The sequence below is a fragment of the Salvelinus alpinus genome, chromosome 1 (genome assembly GCF_045679555.1).
Source record: "Salvelinus alpinus chromosome 1, SLU_Salpinus.1, whole genome shotgun sequence".
In the NCBI taxonomy this organism is placed as follows: Eukaryota; Metazoa; Chordata; class Actinopteri; order Salmoniformes; family Salmonidae; genus Salvelinus; species Salvelinus alpinus.
Window position 1 is genome coordinate 70,953,246 of NC_092086.1, and position 21,824 is coordinate 70,975,069.

The 21,824-nt window shown below is 44.8% G+C and overlaps 1 protein-coding gene and 1 long non-coding RNA gene across 3 annotated transcripts in view; one reads left to right on the forward strand and one right to left on the reverse strand.

Moving 5' to 3' along the window:
• LOC139584623 (protein Aster-B-like) overlaps window positions 1-21,824 on the reverse strand; it is a 151,955-nt gene that overhangs the window by 65,911 nt on the left and 64,220 nt on the right. The gene's annotated exons all lie outside the window — the stretch shown is intronic.
• On the forward strand, window positions 1,627-3,824 carry LOC139584635 (uncharacterized). The gene is made up of 2 exons (XR_011676800.1): window positions 1,627-2,323; window positions 2,712-3,824. It is a non-coding gene; the product is annotated as an uncharacterized lncRNA (long non-coding RNA).

Sequence of the window (21,824 nt, forward strand, 5' to 3'; positions counted from 1 at the left end):
AGTCCTCCCGGTTTTGTCCCTTGCCTGCCTTGACTCTGAACCCGCCTGCCTGACCATACTGCCTGCCCTGACCTCGAGCCTGCCTGCCACTCTGTACCTCCTGGACTCTGACCTTGTTATGATCTTTTGCCTGTCCACGACCATTCTCTTGCCTGCCCCTTGGATTATAATACATACCAGAGACTCGAACCATGTACATCTGGGTCTCGCCCTGTGCCCTTATAGCAAGTCTCTAAAGCAATGTTCCAATATCTAGTGGAAAGCAAAAGGGGTACCAACTCCATATTGATGCCCATGATTTTGGAATGAGATGTTCGATGAGCAGATGTCCACATACTTTTGGTAGTGTTTGTTCTATTTAATTCTGTGTTATAGTCTAAAAACTGAAACATGGCACACTACAGTATGCTATGCTTTATTCACAGTGCATAGCTTCAACTTTGACATTACCAACCTTTCTCTGTGCCTTATAGAAATAGTTTTCTGTGGAGTAACACAGAATATGAATCACCATGGGACTATTCTGCTGATGGCACATAGCGCCATGTGGCCTGAGCCAAAAACATCCAATCAGACTGCAGTGCACAGCCCACTGAGACAAATCATAGAATCAGAGAGCACCTTGATGCTGAGTGAGACAAAATTTAGCCAATCGCGGGCCGTATCGGTATATATCATGTAGATGGGAGGTCATTTTTCAAGGCTCTGTACTATAGCTGCCATAATATAGTGAACTGTGTGATGACTGGGGGGGCAATTATTTTCTCTGTGGCATTTGGGCTCCTCTGCCATTTTGGAAAACACTAAGCCAGTATTTCTTTGACTTTTCCCTCTGTGGGAGAATCACTTTAATGAAGCAAGTTCATAGATAGTTTCTCCATTCTCATTACAAAGACAGTTTACGAACTCGCGCACACACACAGACAGTGCTGACACACACACATTGGATGCACACTATGCTCGGGATGAAAAACTACTGGTCAATTATCCAAATAACTGGAATCTATGCTAATTTTGGTCATTTATACTTGAATTAGGGCTGGGCGATATATCGAATCAATTCGATTCAATCTAATGTATTGCAAGAATCGAGGTTTTGTTATTTTCCTTTTTATGAGCATTTATGTCCGCTTGTTCTCAAGTTATAATTTTGGTCTCGGCTCCTTCGCTCCTCTGTGCTGTGTGCACTTTACCATTTGCACCAGACATCTGTATATAATGACGAGATACACGTCTCCACCTTGACAATGTCGGGAAGGCAGACGACAAGCTTAGATCCAAAATAACGCCATAGAAACGCATTGGGTTTATTTTGGACAGATCTTAGCGAAAGTGAAATCTCTCGCTTCACCTCTTCCTCTATGGTTTACACTCACACCAAGCCCCTCCCTCTGCCTCTCACGCCAACAAATAGAGGAGAAGTTCACTTTTCTTATGATACCCGTTTTATGTCTCAACTACTCAAATTGCGCAAAGAGCAGACACTGCTAAAATGAGAGTATCAATGAACATTGCAGCATTTTAGCCAAAGACTGTTATCCCTTTCATGCGTGAGTTCCAAATATCTCTAACGGTCGCCCCAGCGTGAGTTGTTTTATGCACGTGATGTTAGAACGTTCTCTCCAATTCCAGAATGTGATTGTTATGTAATAGTACATTTAATCTGCGCTGCCCTCAAAGAAAAGCACGCCGCCTGTTTTATTTGTCAATTTTAAATTATTTTCTAAACAGTTTTTTATTTTATAATAACAGTTTGAAATGAGGTGTGTTCCGCCTCATTCATTCACATTAAAAAAAAATACTTTTGCGGACCAATTAATTTTTTTGACATTTCTGACCCGGACAAATTCCCCAAACACTTCTCAATTGTTTGTGCAGTTCAAGTCTGCAGACATTTACTCATCTGCCGTCCTGCATACACGTGTTCATATTTTCCACCTGTCACCTGCATCGCAATCAAAGTTGTTTTCGTTACCAATAATAACTTTGGAAATGAGTGCGTTTCTATCAAAGTGCCTGCATGTCATGTTATGTCGTTTCTACTGTAGCATCATGTTTTTGTGTATATTCCTTATAACCGCGGACACGCGATGTAACGTTACTCATTTCATAACATGTATGGTGTTATACTCAATGCTTAGGTATCTAGCTACAGTCTTATTAGCTCTGGAAAACAATGCTAATTGCGTCACGGATGTATTAGCATGTGTTGTATGTTGAAGCTACCCTGGCCTTTTGACTCCCAAGTGGCACAGCGTCTCAGTGCTAGAGGCGTCACTACAGACACCCATCTTCAAATCCACCAGACTCCGTTTCTATCAAAGTAAGTGCCTAATTACGTTATATTAGTTTCTGTGTCGTGTTATACCGTTTCTACTGTAGCTCACTGTGTGTATGGAGCATAATATATTTGTGTATATTCCTTATAACCGCGGACACGCTAGGTAACGTTACTCACCTTTTATGGTGTTATATTCAATCGTGCTTATGTAACTAGTTACATTATTCTATTAGCTCTGTAAAACAATGCTAAATGCGTCAGAAGTATTGGCATGTTGTATTTTGACGCTACCCTGGAAAAATATCTTATACCACTTGGTCGTTTTCTGAGTTCATTCCACAAAGCTGTTTATCATGTCGGCCTTATCCACTGCCCCCATTTTGAGGTAATAGTCAAGCACGCAGTCTGGTTTGTTTCTCTCTCCCGTCAGGTGGTTCACCTTCCCTGTGGCCGACATGGTTGCTGTATGGACAGTGGAGAGGACATGGACGTCTCGTTTGTCATGGCACTTTACTGCCAGCTGTTGACATCTCTTGTTTTGTATAACGGGTCATTTAGGATGGCAGTAGCGTTGATGATGAAATGCAGTCATAGCAGCAGAACTAGAAAGCAGTCTTGGGAAAAGAGGGTGGCAAAGAAGGGAGTTGCAAACATAGGATCTCTGCTCCAGTATTCTCTTAGGGAGTTCTTCTTTACTGTCACCAGGAATGTATACATTTCACTAATTGTGGTTGTCCCCCCACTCCTGGTGTAACAGTATAACTTTACGTCCGTCCCCTCGCCCATACCCGGGCGCGAACCAGGGACCCTCTGCACACATCAACAACAGTCACCCACGAAGCATCGTTACCCATCGCTCCACAAAAGCCGCGGCCCTTGCTGAGCAAGGGGAACCACTACTTCAAGGTTTCAGAGCAAGTGACTTAACTGATTGAAACGCTATTAGCGCGTACCCGCTAACTAGCTAGCCATTTCACATCCGTTACACTGGCTCTCTCTTATCCTGTAGCTCCAAGGCATAGCGATTGGTCTCTACTATGTCTCCCACCAGCTCCTCTGTCAGAAACAACTTGAAGCACTCTGCCTCAGATGGAAATGGCAAGGGGCGTTGCACTCCAGACTGGGACTCATCAACACAATCATCAGGGCCAGGAGAGGTGAAATGGCTGGCAGCCTTCCAGCTACCACAGAACTCCTGTACTTCATCCACTGTCAGTCTGCCACCATCACCACCAGCATCTTCTAATGGAACTGGGACTTTGTCAGTGGACAAGGGGTCCTCAGATTAAGGGTTCTCAATGGCTACAAGGTTGGGGGGCAGCTCCTCACTGTCAGAATCTGATTCCTGACTTTCAGACTCAAAATCTCCAGAATTTCCACATTTGTGAGTTGTCTCCTTTTGAAAGTTATTGGTAATGCTACAGCTTAGCTCACTATCTACATACATAAACAACAACACTGAATGGTTTAGAGTGAGAGGGTACGTGGTACGTGGTTGACTGCCGGCACGCGCCACTTGTCTCAATAAATCACTATCAGAAAATGTTTTGTGTGGCAATTATTTGTGTATTTACTGTTTTATTCACATGTTTTCAATTCTATGTGACAAATCATGCATTCCGATTCTTGCACAGATTGTAATGGGCACATATGTGTGTAAAATACTTTTTTGAAGGTTGTACTGATTATGATGAGCTAAGCTAATTCCAGCTGTGTAGCTATGTTTGTTGACATACAATGCATTCTGGGTTTCACGTAATCGTCTGTTTGACCAAAGATGTTATAACAAAATGAGGTGAGTAAGAGTTCACTCATTTTTTGAGGACTTCCGGAAATGAAGGGTGGGACGTGAACGACAGTGATTGACACACCCCTTCAACATGCATACTATAAACAGACCAAACTCATCTTGTCTTCTCTTATTATCTTCGGTTTCTGTGAGGAACAAATGCATGGCTGCGCGCTGAAACTAATCCTCGGATTACTTTCGATTTCAAAAGTGTTTTACCTAATTATTTCGATCAATGGTGAGCTCACCCGTGATGTGATTAATTATACATAATAATTGCTATTAGCTAATTCATATTGTAGTTTATGCCAGCCGAGAGTTAGAAAATAGTACTGCTTGTGTTGGGTCAATCTTTCCTCAGTTAGCGCTTGGACAAATGTAGCCTACATTTTTCCGGTTAGGATGATTGTGTTATGCTATATATACTTCTGTGAATATCTGAACATTGCATCCCAAAATAAACTGCTCACATTCTGGACATAACTTTGTAAGGACTGTGTTTGTGTAAATAGTTTCTGAAAAAAGTGTGGCCAGCTCAAATGCTGATTGTTGCGTCATTCGAAACTGGCCGTTCTAAACGAGCGTTCTAAATGAGTGTTCTAATCACACGGGTGTGATCGTACGCTTCAGGGACCACTGTAGAACGATCACACCCGTGTGATGGTATGTGTGAAAGGCTGGACCAGCACTTTTCTTATGATACCCGTTTTATGTCTCAACTACTCAAATTGCGCAAAGAGCAGACACTGCTAAAATGAGAGTATCAATGAACATTGCAGCATTTTAGCCAAAGACTGTTATACTAGCTGTCTAGGCTGTGTTTTATAAATGTTCAATAAGCATAAAGCACAATTATATAAGGAATTGGCAACTTGTTCTCATTCTGAGAAATACGGTAGCCCACTTGATTTCAACATCTGAACGAAGTGGACAGGCTAACATGCTGTTCAAAAAGTTGGAGACAGACAAAAGGTTGTGTTCATAACAATTCTGAAAACAAAACTGTTCAACCCTGTTAGCTAGCAAATATATCTAAATTGGCTGAACTTGAAATATAAAGATATGCTGGCTAATCAATAGTATTGTAATGAAACAGGCAGGGAGCAGGTCTCGAACCCTCGACCTTCTAGCCCGAAGTCCAGCGCGCTATCGAATGTGCCCCAAAAGCATGCTCAAGCGGCAGAGTCGATATCCGCGCTTATAAACCCAGGGTCGTTACACTACTCCCTCCTTTCAAATTTGTATTTTATTTTTATCTCACCTTTATTTAACCAGGTAGGTTAGTTGAGAACAAGTTGTCATTACAACTGCGACCTGGCCAAGATAAAGCTAAGCAGTGTGACACAAACAACAACACAGAGTTACACATGGAATAAACAAACATACAGTCAATAATACAATAGAAAAAGTCTATATACAATGTGTGCAAATGAGGTAGGACAAGGGAGGTAAGGCAATAAATAGGCCATAGTGGCGAAATAATTACAATATAGCAATTAAACACTGGAGTGATGGATGTGCAGAAGATGAATGTGCAAGTAGAGATACCGGGGTGCAAAGGAGCAAAATAAATAAAATAAATAAATAACAGTATGGGGATGAGGTAGTTGGATGGTCTATTTACAGATGAGCTATGTACAGGTGCAGTGATCTGTGAGCTGCTCTGACAGCTGGTGCTTAAAGCTAGTGAGGGAGATATGACCCTCCAGCTTCAGTGATTTTTGCAGTTTGTTCCAGTCATTGGCAGCAGAGAACTGTAAGGAAAGGCAGCTGAAGGAGGAATTGGCTTTGGGGGTGACCAGTGAAATATACCTGCTGGAGCGTGTGCTACGGGGTGGGTGCTGCTATGGTGACCAGTGAGCTGAGATAAGGCTGGGCTTTACCTAGCAAAGACTTATAGATGACCTGGAGCCAGTGGGTTTGGCGACGAATATGAAGAGAGGGCGAGCCAACGAGAGCATACAGGTCGCAGTGGTGGGTAGTATATGGGGCTTTGGTGACAAAACGGATGGCACTGTGATAGACTGCATCCAATTTGCTGAGTAGGGTGTTGGAGACTATTTTGTAAATGACATCGCCGAAGTCAAGGATCGGTAGGATAGTCAGTTTTACAAGGGTATGTTTGGCAGCATGAGTGAAGGATGCTTTGTTTGCGAAATAGGCAGCCGATTCTAGATTTAATTGGATTGGAGATGCTTAATGTGAGTCTGGAAGGAGAGTTTACAGTCTAACCAGACACCTAGGTATTTGTAGTGATCCACATATTCAAAGAGGGCGTCCTCGCACTAGCTTGCGACTCTACGTCTTATAGGAACGCGCTCACTGGCCAAGCACACGCACTGTCGTGGATGCAAGGTCCAATCCCACTTCTGACACCAATGTAATGAAACAGGCAGGGAGCAGGTCTTGAACCCTCCACCTTCTAGCCCGAAGTCCAGCGCGCTATCGACTGTGCCCCAAAAGAATGCTCAAGCGGCAGAGTCGATATCCGCGATTATAAACCCAGGGTCGTTACAGTATGTGGGCTTGAGAGATTGTTGATAAGACCTGTGTTCATTTTCTATAGCCAAATGCCTGCTACAAGAAGTTAGTAATTATTAGTGAATGTGCATTATGCATGGTTCTAGTTCAATTTGTAACAAAAAAGGGCATTTTCATAGACAGACTTGAAAGCCAGATCAGTGATTATTGTAACAAAAAAAAGCAGGTTAAACTATTTTGATAAAATAATTAAATTATTACTGGGTCTTATGGTTGTGGAAGGCTTATATTTAGCCTACGTATAACTTCATAAACCCTGAATACTGACAGTTTGAAATGCAGTGTACTTGACCTTTAATTGTACAACTACGCTTATGAGAAAACATAAAAACATACAGTGGGGAGAACAAGTATTTGATACACTGCCGATTTTGCAGGTTTACCTACTTACAAAGCATGTAGAGGTCTGTAATATTTATCATAGGTACACTTCAACTGTGAGAGACGGAATCTAAAACAAAAATCCAGAAAATCACATTGTATGATTTTTAACTAATTCCTTTGCATTTTATTGCATGACATAAGTATTTGATACATCAGAAAAGCAGAACTTAATATTTGGTACAGAAACCTTTGTTTGCAATTACAGAGATCATACGTTTCCTGTAGTTCTTGACCAGGTTTGCACACACTGCAGCAGGGATTTTGGCCCACTCCTCCATACAGACCTTCTCCAGATCCTTCAGGTTTCGGGGCTGTCGCTGGGCAATACGGAATTTCAGCTCCCTCCAAAGATTTTCTATTGGACTCAGGTCTGGAGACTGGCTAGACCACTCCAGGACCTTGAGATGCTTCTTACGGAGCCACTCCTTAGTTGCCCTGGCTGTGTGTTTCGGGTCGTTGTCATGCTGGAAGACCCAGCCACGACCCATCTTCAATGCTCTTACTGAGGGAAGGAGGTTGTTGGCCAAGATCTTGCGATACATGGCCCCATCCATCCTCCCCTCAATACGGTGCAGTCGTCCTGTCCCCTTTGCAGAAAAGCAGCTCCAAAGAATGATGTTTCCACCTCCATGCTTCACGTTTGGGATGGGTTCTTGGGGTTGTACTCATCCTTCTTCTTCCTCCAAACACAGCGAGTGGAGTTTAGACCAAAAAGTTATATTTTTGTCTCATCAGACCACATGACCTTCTCCCATTCCTCCTCTGGATCATCCAGATGGTCATTGGCAAACTTCAGACAGGCCTGGACATGCACTGGCTTAAGCAGGGGGACCTTGCGTGCGCTGCAGGATTTTAATCCATGACGGCGTAGTGTGTTACTAATGGTTTTCTTTGAGACTGTGGTCCCAGCTCTCTTCAGGTCATTGACCAGGTCCTGCCGTGTAGTTCTGGGCTGATCCCTTACCTTCCTCATGATCATTGATGCCCCACGAGGTGATATCTTGCATGGAGCCCCAGACCGAGGGTGATTGACCGTCATCTTGAACTTCTTCCATTTTCTAATAATTGCGCCAACAGTTGTTGCCTTCTCACCAAGCTGCTTGCCTATTGTCCTGTAGCCCATCCCAGCCTTGTGCAGGTCTACAATTTTATCCCTGATGTCCTTACACAGCTCTCTGGTCTTGGCCATTGTGGAGAGGTTGGAGTCTGTTTGATTGAGCGTGTGGACAGGTGTCTTTTATACAGGTAACGAGTTCAAACAGGTGCAGTTAATACAGGTAATGAGTGGAGAACAGGAGGGCTTCTTAAAGAAAAACTAACAGGTCTGTGAGAGCCGGAATTCTTACTGGTTGGTAGGTGATCAAATACTTATGTCATGCAATAAAATGCAAATTAATTACTTAAAAATCATACAATGTGATTTTCTGGATTTTTGTTTTAGATTCCGTCTCTCACAGTTGAAGTGTACCTATGATAAAAATTACAGACCTCTACATGCTTTGTAAGTAGGAAAACCTGCAAAATCGGCAGTGTATCAAATACTTGTTCTCCCCACTGTATATATTTTTTAGATATATTGTGAATATCCCATAAGATTGAAAAAATTGGAGATATGATTTTTAGGCCATATCGCCCAGCACTAACGTGAATAACTTGAAAAAATGTATTCATATAAAATATAGATTTTTTCCCTAAATCTTCATATCTGTTTCAAAACTGGCCATGAGTTAATAAAAAAAAACATCCAATCAAAAAGGACATCATTTGCAATTGACTCTGCAACTCTTCCAACTACACTGCTCAAAAAAATAAAGGGAACACTAAAATAACACATCCTAGATCTGAATGAATGAAATATTCTTATTAAATACTTTTTTCTTTACATAGTTGAATGTGCTGACAACAAAATCACACAAAAATGATCAATGTAAATCAAATTTATCAACCCATGGAGGTCTGGATTTGGAGTCACACTCAAAATTAAAGTGGAAAACCACACTACAGGCTGATCCAACTTTGATGTAATGTCCTTAAAACAAGTCAAAATGAGGCTCAGTAGTGTGTGTGGCCTCCACGTGCCTGTATGACCTCCCTACAACGCCTGGGCATGCTCCTGATGAGGTGGCGGATGGTCTCCTGAGGGATCTCCTCCCAGACCTGGACTAAAGCATCCGCCAACTCCTGGATAGTCTGTGGTGCAACGTGGCGTTGGTGGATGGAGCGAGACATGATGTCCCAGATGTGCTCAATTGGATTCAGGTTTGGGGAACGGGCGGGCCAGTCCATAGCATCAATGCCTTCCTCTTGCAGGAACTGCTGACACACTCCAGCCACATGAGGTCTAGCATTGTCTTGCATTAGGAGGAACCCAGGGCCAACCGCACCAGCATATGGTCTCACAAGGGGTCTGAGGATCTCATCTCGGTACCTAATGGCAGTCAGGCTACCTCTGGCGAGCACATGGAGGGCTGTGCGGCCCCCCAAAGAAATGCCACCCCACACCATGACTGACCCACCGCCAAACCGGTCATGCTGGAGGATGTTGCAGACAGCAGAACGTTCTTCACGGCGTCTCCAGACTCTGTCACGTCTGTCACATGTGCTCATATGCTCAGTGTGAACCTGCTTTCATTTGTGAAGAGCACAGGGCGCCAGTGGCGAATTTGCCAATCTTGGTGTTCTCTGGCAAATGCCAAACGTCCTGCACGGTGTTGGGCTGTAAGCACAACCCCCATCTGTGGACGTCGGGCCCTCATACCACCCTCATGGAGTCTGTTTCTGACCGTTTGAGCAGACACATGCACATTTGTGGCCTGCTGTAGGTCATTTTGCAGGGCTCTGGCAGTGCTCCTCCTGCTCCTCCTTGCACAAAGGCGGAGGTAGCGGTCCTGCTGCTGGGTTGTTGCCCTCCTACGTCCTCCTCCACGTCTCCTGATGTACTGGCCTGTCTCCTGGTAGCGCCTCCATGCTCTGGGAACTACGCTGATAGACACAGCAAACCTTCCTGCCACAGCTCGCATTGATGTGCAATCCTGGATGAGCTGCACTACCTGAGCCACTTGTGTGGGTTGTAGACTCCGTCTCATGCTACCACTAGACTGAAAGCACCGCCAGCATTCAAAAGTGACCAAAACATCAGCCAGGAAGCATAGGAACTGAGAAGTGGTCTGTGTTCACCACCTGCAGAACCACTCCTTTATTGGGGGTGTCTTGCTAATTGCCTATAATTTCCACCTTTTGTCTATTCCATTTGCACAACAGCATGTGAAATTTATTGTCAATCAGTGTTGCTTTCTAAGTGGACAGTTTGATTTCACAGAAGTGTGATTGACTTGGAGTTACATTGTGTTGTTTAAGTGTTCCCTTTATTTTTTTGAGCAGAGTATTTACTTTTTTTCACAACTGCTACCAGTTTGACGCTAAAACATTTACACCAAAGTAATATTGACACAGTAAAATAAATAAAAGCTTGTAAAACATACTAAACACCAATGTTATTCACTAAGTTTATTGGGTAATGTTAGGGTAAACATTTGGGTAATGTTTTAGAGCTTTGTGATTCAATTTTGAATATTAAAATGATCATATTTTATGTTTTACATGTTATGAAAATTCCATAAAATACTTAGCATTTGGAATAACTTCTAAAGTTTCTGGTAATATACTACACTGCGCACACACACACACACACACACACACACACACACACACACACACACACACACACACACACACATTGGTGTTACCACCACAACGTGAGTTAGTTTTAGGTTTAGGGTTAGGAGCTAAGGTTAGGTTTAGGGTTAAGGTTAGGTTTTGGGGTTAGGGTTGAGTTAGGGGGTTAGAGAAAATAGGATTTTGAATTGGACTGAATTGTGTGTCCCCACAAGGTTAGTTATACAAGACTATGTGTGTATGTGTGTCTACTATATGCGTGTGTGAGCAAGTGTAGAGCTCCACGCCTGACCCAGCTGAAAACAAACAGATCATCTACTGTTGGTAAATCTATAATAGGTCAGTATGACAGATACTTTAAAAAGAAAAGGAAAAGCCTTTTCACACTCTAGTAGCTCGGATGCAATCATTTATTCACCGAATCGGTATGATAGATAACCATGTCTGTGTTTTCTCTTTGCTGCTATCCAGAAGGTTGGTGAAATGAGTGAGAGACAAAGTGGACAACATAGCTAAGAGGGAAGTAACATTTCAATCAAGGATTAGTATGGCAATTAAAAAATTGGACAGAATACCTACTAGGTAGGTAGCCTAGTGGTAAGAGTGTTGGACTAGTAACCGAAAGGTTTTAAGATCAAATGCCTGAGCTGACAAGGTACAAATCTGTTGTTCTGTCCCTGAACAAGGCAGTTAACCCACTGTTCCTAGGCTGTCATTGAAAATAAGAATTTGTTCTTAACTGACTTGCCTAGTTAAATAAAGGTAAAAAATAATAATAATAATCCATATCTAGATAGAAAAGCAATCTAGATATGGAATATGTGCTATTGGTGGCGATATCCTCAGTACTTTAATAAAGCATCAAGGGACAGATTCTCGGACCCGAATTAAGCCTGGACTAAAAAGTGAGCTCTTTGGAGAATCGCTCGATAATCTTAGTCCAGGATTTGGCTTAACATCGGTTTTAAGAACAATAGAATAATCAAGTTGCTACAATGTAGACAAAAAACAGGACTAACAAGATTGTGGAATGTAGGCCCAGCTGTTCAATGACCAGTCTGTCTTTCTGTCCAATCAATTCTATTAGATGACCACACAGCACAGCCAAATTAACTCTGATTCGTGGACAAACAATACACTATACTAAAGCGGTCATATACAGTAGATGCATAGGCTGTATAGTCTTGTATACTCTCTTATACCATTGCCTTGTTGAATACTTGTTTCTGATTGGCTTGAAGCAATCATAATGCACGACAATATTCAATGGCTATGAAGTTCATTCTTACATGTTCTACAATATGTTTGAGCTGCTTTTGAAAGCAGAAGTCGAATTGAAATAATTATTGCAATTTTTTTATTCCCTTTTCATAATAGCAAGCTAGCAGGACTGATGGTTTGGTTAGATAAGCTAGCAAGTTTGTTTGTTTGGTTACCAAGGCAACTTCTGTAGCTATAGTAAACTTGCTAGCTACTTCCATGGTTGTTGAACACATTTCTAGTGGCAAATGTGTTAAATTATAGCTGTGGTATAAGCGGGATAATCAGCTCGGGGCTCTATGCATTCTCTGGAAAAGAATGCAACTCCGTGGAAGGTTAGTGGCACTCTGCTAGCGCCTTGTGGCGCACATTCCACGTTGTGCATTATTTTCCACAGAACGCCTTGTTAATTATCCTTTACTTATACAACTATTTTCTATGCATATTCTTTGCACTTTATACCCCGAACTCAAATGTCAGGACCATTCATTTGTGCTACATTGCTGAGGCAAAGATTGATTGATTGCGTCAATTAATTTGATATAATACAGGAAGGCACAATTTGTAGTCCAATATTTACACGTGTATCTGTGTGGGTGTGTGCGTGAGTGAGTGCATGTGTGCTAAGTTGCAGAGAGTCAGAGCAGGTAGTCAGTCCAGTTCAAGTATTCAGCAGTCTGATGGCTTGTAGATAGAAACTGTTTCTCAGCCTGTTTGTATCAGACCTCAATGGTGAATAGCTTGTGGCTGGAGTGAGTGAATAGCTTGTGGCTGGCGTGTGTGGGGTCCTTGATGACACAGCGGGAATATGAAGGAATATGGCACCACAACAAACCTGCCAAATGAGGGCCGCCCACCAAAACTCACGGACCAGGCAAGGAAGGCATTAATCAGAAACGCAACAAAGATGTCAGGACCCGGTGCGAGAAACAGTCACTAAATCGGCAGAACCCAGAAGATGAGGCAGACACAGCAGTACTAGAGATGGTGGTTTAATAAAAAATAGATAACTTCCAAAATACAAAGAAAATCTACAAAGTGGTAAAAACAGCAAGGGAAAAAACAAACCTAAAAGACTAATCCAAAATACAAAAGAACAAAACCAGAGAACCTCTGGAAAATCCAACAAGAGAAAAATATATGTTCACAACAAGGCTTGGGCTGGGGCTGGGTGCTAACATACAAACACTGAGCAAGGAACTAAGGAACACACAGGGATTAAATACTAACAAGGGAACGACATACAGGTGCAAACAATAATAGAGCAAGGGAAAAACAAAAGGTACAAAAAAGGTGCAATGGGGACATCTAGTGACAAAAAACCAGAACAGTCCTGGCCAAAACCTGACAGAACCCCCCTCCTAGGAACGGCTCCTGACGTTCCTACCAGCCTTCTCAGGGTGGAGGGCCCTGAACTGACGAATGAGGTCAGGGTCCAGTATGTCCTTGGCAGGAACCCAGGAGCGCTCCTCGGGACCGTAGCCTTCCCAGTCCACCAGATACTGCCAGGACCGCTGCACCCGGCGGGAGTCCAGTATCCGGTGGACGGTATAAGCCGACTGGCCTCCGATGACACGGGGCGGAGGGGGAGGTCTGCCTGCCGGAATAAGGGGAGAAAAAACAACAGGTTTTAATAAAGAAATGTGAAATGTGGGATTGATTTTAAGGGATCTGGGTAAGTGCAGGCGAAAAGTAACGGGATTGACTCTCCTGGCAATCTTAAAGGGTCCGATGAATCTCTGGGACAGCTTGCGAGACTCCACCCGTAGCGGTAAGTTTTTTGTTGAGAGCCATACTCTCTGGCCGGGGTACAGGGTAGGACCGGGACGGCGACGTCTGTTGGCTTGTCGTTGGTACTGCTGAGAGGAACGCAGAAGATTAAGACGGGCCTTCTTCCACGTAAGCCGACAGCGTCTGATGAACCTCGAGGCTGAAGGCACTCTGACTTCTGCCTCCTGGTCCGGGAACAATAGAGGAGCATAGCCAAACTGACACTCGTGCGGGGATATACCAGTGGAGGAGGAGCACAAGGTGTTGTGCGCGTACTCAGCCCAAACAATGAAGGATGACCATGTGGATGGGTTGTTGGAAACCATACATCTGAGGGTGGTTTCCAGCTCCTGATTCATCCTCTCAGTTTGGCCGTTGGACTCCGGATGGTACCCTGAAGATAAACTGGCCGTGGCCCCTATGAGTTGGCAGAAGGCCTTCCAAAACCTTGAGGCGAACTGGGGACCTCTGTCGGAAACCATATCTTGCGGGATGCCAAAGACTCGGAACACATGGTTAATCACCAACTCAGCTGTTTCCTTGGCAGAAGGTAATTTGGTCAAGGGAACAAACCTGGCCGCCTTAGAAAACCTGTCGATGATGACTAGGATCGTAGTATTACCATGGGACGGAGGAAGGCCAGTAATAAAGTCCAGCGAGATATGGGACCAGGGTCGGTGGGGAATAGATAAAGGGTGAAGGAGTCCTTGAGGGCGGAGGTGAGAAGATTTGCCCTGGCAGCACACGGAACAGGCCTTGACGAAAGTGGCAACGTCTTCTTTTATGGTGGGCCACCAGAACTTACGCTGGATGAACTCCAAGGTGCGACCTACGCCCGGGTGACAGGTGAGGCGAGAGGAGTGCCCCCACAGAAGGACTTGGGACCTTGCTGCCTTGGGAACAAACAACCGATTAGCAGGACCTCCTCCAGGGCCCGGTTCGATGGCTTGAGCTTGTTTCACGGTATCCTCCACTTGCCACGAGATCGGAGCCACGATCTTAGCGGCAGGAAGAACAGTCATGTCAGTATCTTCTCGAATGGCAGGAGAGTAGACTCGTGACAAGGCATCCGGTTTGAGATTCTTCGACCCGGGTCTATAGGTGAGAATAAACTGGAATCGGCTGAAGAAAAGAGACCATCGAGCTTGTCTGGAGTTCAACCGCTTCGCCTGCTGGATATACTCCAGATTTTTGTGGTCCGTAAGCACTTGAAACGGTTGAGAAGCCCCCTCGAGCCAGTGTCTCCATTCCTTCAATGCCATCTTAACCGCTAGGAGTTCACGATCCCCCACATCGTAATTCCTCTCGGCCGGGGTAAGCCGGTGAGAGAAGAAGGCGCAAGGATGAAGCCTCTTGTCTTCACCCCTCTGAGACAGGACAGCTCCAACACCAACCTCTGATGCGTCTACCTCCACCACAAAAGGTTCATCCGCCGTCGGTAGTGTCAGGATGGGAGCAGAGAGGATGCGCTGCTTGAGTCCTTGGAAGGCCGTCTCAGCTTCTCTTCCCCACAGAAACCTTGTGTTGCCACCCTTGGTTAAAGCTGAGAGAGGGGCTGCCACCGAGCTGAAGTTCTTGATGAACTTGCGGTAGAAGTTAGTGAAGCCCAGGAAACGCTGAACTTCCTTAACGGACTTGGGGGTGGGCCAATCTGCTACCGCCCCTACCTTCTTGGGGTCCATCTGGACTCGACCGGGTTCCACTACAAATCCCAGGAACTGTACTCGAGAGGAATGGAATTCACACTTTTCCGGCTTAACGTACAAATGGCTGTCTAGGAGGCGTTTGAGCACTTGTCTGACATGCTTAGTGTGTTCTTGAAGGGAGCTCGAAAAGATGAGGATGTCATCCAAGTAAACAAACACGAAAATGTTAAGCATATCCCTAAGCACATCGTTTATGAGCGCTTGGAACACAGCCGGGGCGTTGGTCAGGCCGAAGGGCATCACCAAGTATTCGTAGTGACCAGTAGGCGTGTTGAAAGCGGTCTTCCACTCGTCACCGGGTTTGATCCGCACAAGATGGTATGCGTTCCGCAGGTCAAGCTTAGTGAAGACCACTGCTTCCTGGAGCAGCTCAAAGGCGGTGGCCATAAGGGGTAGCGGGTAGCGGTTACGGACGGTTATGGCATTAAGTCCCCGGTAGTCGATGCAAGGACGTAATCCCCCGTCTTTTTTGGCCACAAAGAAAAACCCTGCTCCCGCCGGCGAGGTGGATGGACGCATGAGGCCTGCTGCCAGAGCGTCCTTGATGTAGGTATCCATAGCAGCTCGTTCGGGAGGAGATAGGGAAAAGATCTGACCCCTGTGGGGGCAGGTGCCCGGAAACAGGTCGATGGGGCAATCGTAAGGTCTATGGGGTGGTAGTTTGGTGGCCCTCTGTTTGCTAAATACCGGTTTGAGGTCATGGTAACACTCGGGAACTCGGGACAGGTCGATGGATTCTAGAGACTCGGGAGGGGAACTCGGGGAACTTGGGAAGATACAAGTGGCTTGGCACGTAGGACCCCACTGCTTGATAGTGCCCACAGACCAGTCGATGTGAGGGTTATGGCTGTGAAGCCAGGGGTATCCAAGGACGAGAGGGAACTCGGAACACGAGGTCAGATGAAAGTTCATCACTTCCTGGTGTTGGGAAACTGAAAGACGCAAGGGGGTAGTGACACGAGTGACAAGTCCAGATCCCAAAGGGCTTCCATCCAACGTAGTAACCCTTATGGGGTCACTTAGAGGTTCAGAGGGAACGCCATTCTCCTTCGCCCAGACACCATCCATGAAGTTACCTGCGGCTCCAGAGTCTACCAAGGCTTGAAGAGAAAACTCGTGGTCGTCCCAGGAAAGGGTAACTGGAATGAGCAGGCGGGAGTTGGATGGATGGGAGGAGGTTATGTTTCCCGTTACAGTCCTCCCAGGCCTGCACGGGAGAGTGCGTTTTCCCTGGAGCCCGGGACACGTGGAGAGGAAATGGCCCGGTTTGCCGCAATATAGACAGCATCGCTCCCTCATCCGGCGGTCTCTCTCAGCCTGGGAGATGCGTCCAACCTGCATGGGTTCCGGTGGAGTCAGCGGGGATAAAGGTGGAGACTCGGAGCTGGGACCGATAGGAGCTAGGGTGAGAGATCTACGGTTGAGCTCTCTCTCTCTCAGACGCTGGTCTATGCGTGAAGCCAACTTGATCAGGGACTCGAGGTTGTCCGGTGGTTCCCGAGTGGCCAGTTCATCTTGGATGGTGTCGGAAAGACCCTTCAAAAAGCACACTGTGAGCGCCACGTCATTCCAGCCACTCGCTGCTGCCACCGTGCGGAACTGGATGGCATAGTCCGTCACGCTGCGCCGACCTTGGCGGAGAGTCAGGAGCTGTTTGGCTGAGTCAGGACCGCTGGTAGGACCTTGAAACACTCGCTTGAATTCATCAGCAAAGGTAGAGTAGCTGGCACAGCAGGGACTTTGGGCATCCCACACAGCAGTAGCCCAGGCTAGGGCTTTTTCCGACAGCAGGGTGATGATATATGCTATCTTGGACCGGTCGGTGGGAAATGACGAGGGTTGCAGCTCGAAGGAGAGAGAACATTGGGTGAAAAACCCCTTACAACCACTCGGATCACCTGAGAACCGTTGGGGAGGCGGCAGACGAGGTTCAGCCAGGGGGTTAACTGCCACGGGCACTTGAATCTGATGAACTGGAGCAGAAGCGGTTGCAGGAGAAAGTTGATCAGAAATTTGCTTTATGGAAGTCATCATCTCCGACAGAAGTTGAGAATGTCCAGCCATTAAGGCCTCTTGCTGAACCAGAGCAGCTTTGTGACGTTGGACAGTCCCCTCGTGGTGGGACAGCATGGGAAAAAAGTCCTGGGTACTGGCTGCCTCTGGGTTCATTTTAATGGCTCAGTGTTTCTGTCAGGACCCGGTGCGAGAAACAGTCACTAAATCGGCAGAACCCAGAAGATGAGGCAGACACAGCAGTACTAGAGATGGTGGTTTAATAAAAATAGATAACTTCCAAAATACAAAGAAAATCCACAAAGTGGTAAAAACAGCAAGGGAAAAAACAAACCTAAAAGACTAATCCAAAATACAAAAGAACAAAACCAGAGAACCTCTGGAAAATCCAACAAGAGAAAAATATATGTTCACAACAAGGCTTGGGCTGGGGCTGGGTGCTAACATACAAACACTGAGCAAGGAACTAAGGAACACACAGGGATTAAATACTAACAAGGGAACGACATACAGGTGCAAACAATAATAGAGCAAGGGAAAAACAAAAGGTACAAAAAAGGTGCAATGGGGACATCTAGTGACAAAAAACCAGAACAGTCCTGGCCAAAACCTGACAAAAGAGACAAAAGATAACCCTGAAGGAGCTGCAAAGCTCCACAGTGGAGACAGGAGTATCTGTCCATAGGACCACTTTAAGCCGTACACCCCACAGAGCTGGGCTTTACGGAAGAGTGGCCAGAAAAAAGCCATTGCTTAAAGAAAAAAAGAAAAAAACACGTTTGGTGTTTGCCAAAAGGCATGTGGGAGACTCCCAAACATACGGAAGACGGTACTCTGGTCAGATGAGACTAAAATTGAGCTTTTTGGCCATCAAGAAAAACGCTATGTTAAATCACCCCGAGAACACCATCCCCACAGTGAAGCATGGTGGTGGCAGCATCATGCTGTGGGGATGCTTTTCATCGGCGGGAACTGGGAAACTGGTCAGAATTGAAGGAATGATGGATGGCGCTAAATACAGGGAAATTCTTGAGGGAAACCTGTTTCAGTCTTCCAGAGATTTGAGACTGGGAGGTTCACCTTCCAGCAGGACAATGACCCTAAGCATACTGCTAAAGCAACACTTGAGTGGTTTAAGGGGAAACATTTAAATGTCTTGGAATGGCCTAGTCAAAGCCCAGACCTCAATCCAATTGAGAATCTGTGGTATGACTTAAAGATTGCTGTACACCAGCGGAACCCTTCCAAATTGAAGGAGCTGGAGCAGTTTCGCCTTGAAGAATGGGCAAAAATCGCAGTGGCTAGATGTGCCAAGCTTATAGAGACACCCCAAGAGACTTGCAGCTGTAATTGCTGCAAAAGGTTGCTCTACAAAGTACTGAGGGGGGTGGGGGGTGAACAGTTATGTACGCTCAAGTTTTCCGTGTTTTTGTCTTATTTCTTGCTTGTTTCCCATAAAAAATTTTTTTTTGTATCTTCAAAGTGGTAGGCATGTTGTGTAAATCAAATGATTGTAAGGCAACAAAATAGGAAAAATGCCAAGCGGGGTGAATTCTTTCGCAACCACTGTACATCTCTCCTTGTCCTTCTTCTCTCTACCTTGATCTCCCTTGTCCAACTCTTTCTCTCTATACATTTCTGCTTATTTTTCTCCCTCTCTCTCTCTTCCTGCTGCCTGGGCTAAATAGTGTCTCGCTATATCTTTCTCCCTCACTCTACCACATCTCTCTCTCTCCCTCCCTCTCACTCTGTCTCTCTCTCGCCCTCTCTCTCCCTTCCCATTTTCCTCCCTCGCTGCTCCTTGGGGTAGATGGGAAGGCGTGTGTCTTTCAGGGCAGGCCTGCGCAGTGGTGGTGACAGGCCCACGGCCAGTGCTTAATTTGTCAATCGGGAGGTGAAAAAAGTGAGCATGAGGGAGTTCTGAGGTACCTTAACGCATGAGAAAAAAAGATCACCTTTATTATAAAGCATTTCATGCATATCGTCGCATTTGCGTACTGGCATAGAGCAGTGTAGTAGAGGCACTTCCAGAAGTTGCACAAATGGGGAACATTTTTAGTAGCCTAGGGTCCGTGAAAAATGTGGCCTTTTATAAACGATTGCAATTCTATGTCATTTTACATGACTGGAGACTTTGGCAGAATCTTTTTTAATACCACACAAATTATCGAAATGTCAGGCTACTTTGACACTGACAAACTGGGAATCTGAGATCAATAAAATTGATCTTGTCTTGAATCCATCAATAGTCTAGGCCTAGGTGTGTGGAAACACATATTGTAGGCTACATTATGAGGAAGAAACTATAGTCCTAAAAATGCATTCCAGTTTCACTGACTCACCCAATGATGAGCAGCTCACTCGCTGGCGATAGCCGATGCGCTTGTGCCAAAAGCCTCTCTCTTGTTTAACTTTGTAAAACAATATTTGGAAATTCATCAAATATTTTGGTAGCCTAGAGCATATAGCCTTCTCTTTCAGCAGGAGCCATTTGCTTTCCAACCTGTGTTTTCCCTTGATTGTATTCGAAATATTGCAAAAGGCCTGTTTTGTCTACATGCAGTTTTTTCACTGACAGATTTGCTGTGCGTTCCCGACTATAGACTATTCCTTGTTATTGGGCTACAATCCACAGCTAGGCTATATAAAAAAAAGAGTGATTGATCGTCTGTGGCTAAATTATAGGCCTTCTCATGATAGGCTATTCTGAATGATTTCATTTATTTCTGAACAGACAGCAGTTATTCTATAACTTTGGCAAATGTATTTCAATTTATCAGGGGTGCTGCAGTTCCTTCAGAACCCTGTGATTCTATAGGGAAATAAATGATGAAGTGCAACACTGGAGAGACGAGAGTTGCAGGCTCATGTGTATTAGAGCAGAGAGGGAGAGAGATCATAGAAAGTGAATCTCATTCTAGTTATGTCAGAGATATTGGCGCACTTCTCACAGCCACAACCATGCGTTTTTATCAAACATAGAGTACAATGTTGCGCAAATCATAAACCTGGGCCAGTGCAACCGGAATCAACTCTTAGTATATTTTCAGCCCGGACCTAATATTCTATTTCAAACAACGTTTTTTTGTGGGGGCAGGAGAATTAACGAAGAGGCAACTCAAATGAACATTGATACATTTTGTTAGAATGCACTTTTAATCAATCAGCATTCAAGATTAAATCCACCCATTGTATAATTCACAATAACAGCACTTACAGTTGACCAGGGCAGCTCTAGCAGGGCAGAAATGTGACTAACTGACTTGTTGGAAACGTAGCATACTATGAAGGTGCCACATTGAAAGTTGGAAATCTTCAGTAAGGCCATTCTACTGCCAATGTTTGTCTATGTTGATTGCGTGGCGGTGTGCTCAATTTTATACACCTGTCAGCAATGGATGTGGCTGAAATAGCCAAATCCACTCATTTGAAGGGGTGTCCACATACTTTTGTATATATTCTGTATATAGATAGAGAGACAGAGACAGAGATATAGTATCTTAAATTAGTATATTTTGAATGTTTTTCTGCTATGCGTAATATGTGGTAGGCTATGTATTGTATAATGGCACAATAATTATTTTGATTCAGGTATTTTTTGGGGCTTGGGCTCATATCGTATGAATAGGCACTAATATGCATATGAGTGTTTCGATTGCATTTGCATTGATGTCAGAGTGGTTAGAGGGACAATAGAGTCCTGAGTACCAGGCCATTAGCAACCTGAAAATCGTTTGCGAGTTGGGTACTACTAGCACATGTCCAGATGCATAAGAGGAGATTCACGGCCACATAGAATTGTACTGCGGTCATGACTCATGACTGCCGGTGTGGCGGTAATACGGTCACCGCATCAGCCCTACTCTACCCAGTGAGATAATGTTGAAATGACATCATTATTATATTATTTCAACCACTTTTGCCTGTCGGGAAAGATCCCACCTGGGTTATTTGTTTTCATCATGCAAATCATCACTAAACCAAATGCCAGAACACTCACCCTCTTAAGCCATCAATATTGCATAACCCCACTCCTATAATGCCAAAAGCTTTCTGATCCAAAACCTGTTTACACCCCATCCATCCCTGGCGACGGTCCATATCCACCATCCACCCAAACCACCGAGTCCTCCTAATCTGAATCCACTACCGCAAGTCCGAAAAAAATAAGCCCTCCCCTACCAACCGACGAATAATTGTTTCGCTAAATCTAAAAAGGGCATAGACACGGCTTATATAATACATAAGGGAATATCGCTAAAATGCTTAACCGTGTCACAATTTTTCCTCTGGAAACATCTGCAGCAGTGAGGGGAAAAGGACATGTGGGGGGTGGGGAAGGGCTAAATTCGGGTGACTTTTTAAAAGGACCTTCCACTCCAAAACGAATGAAAATAAAATTAGG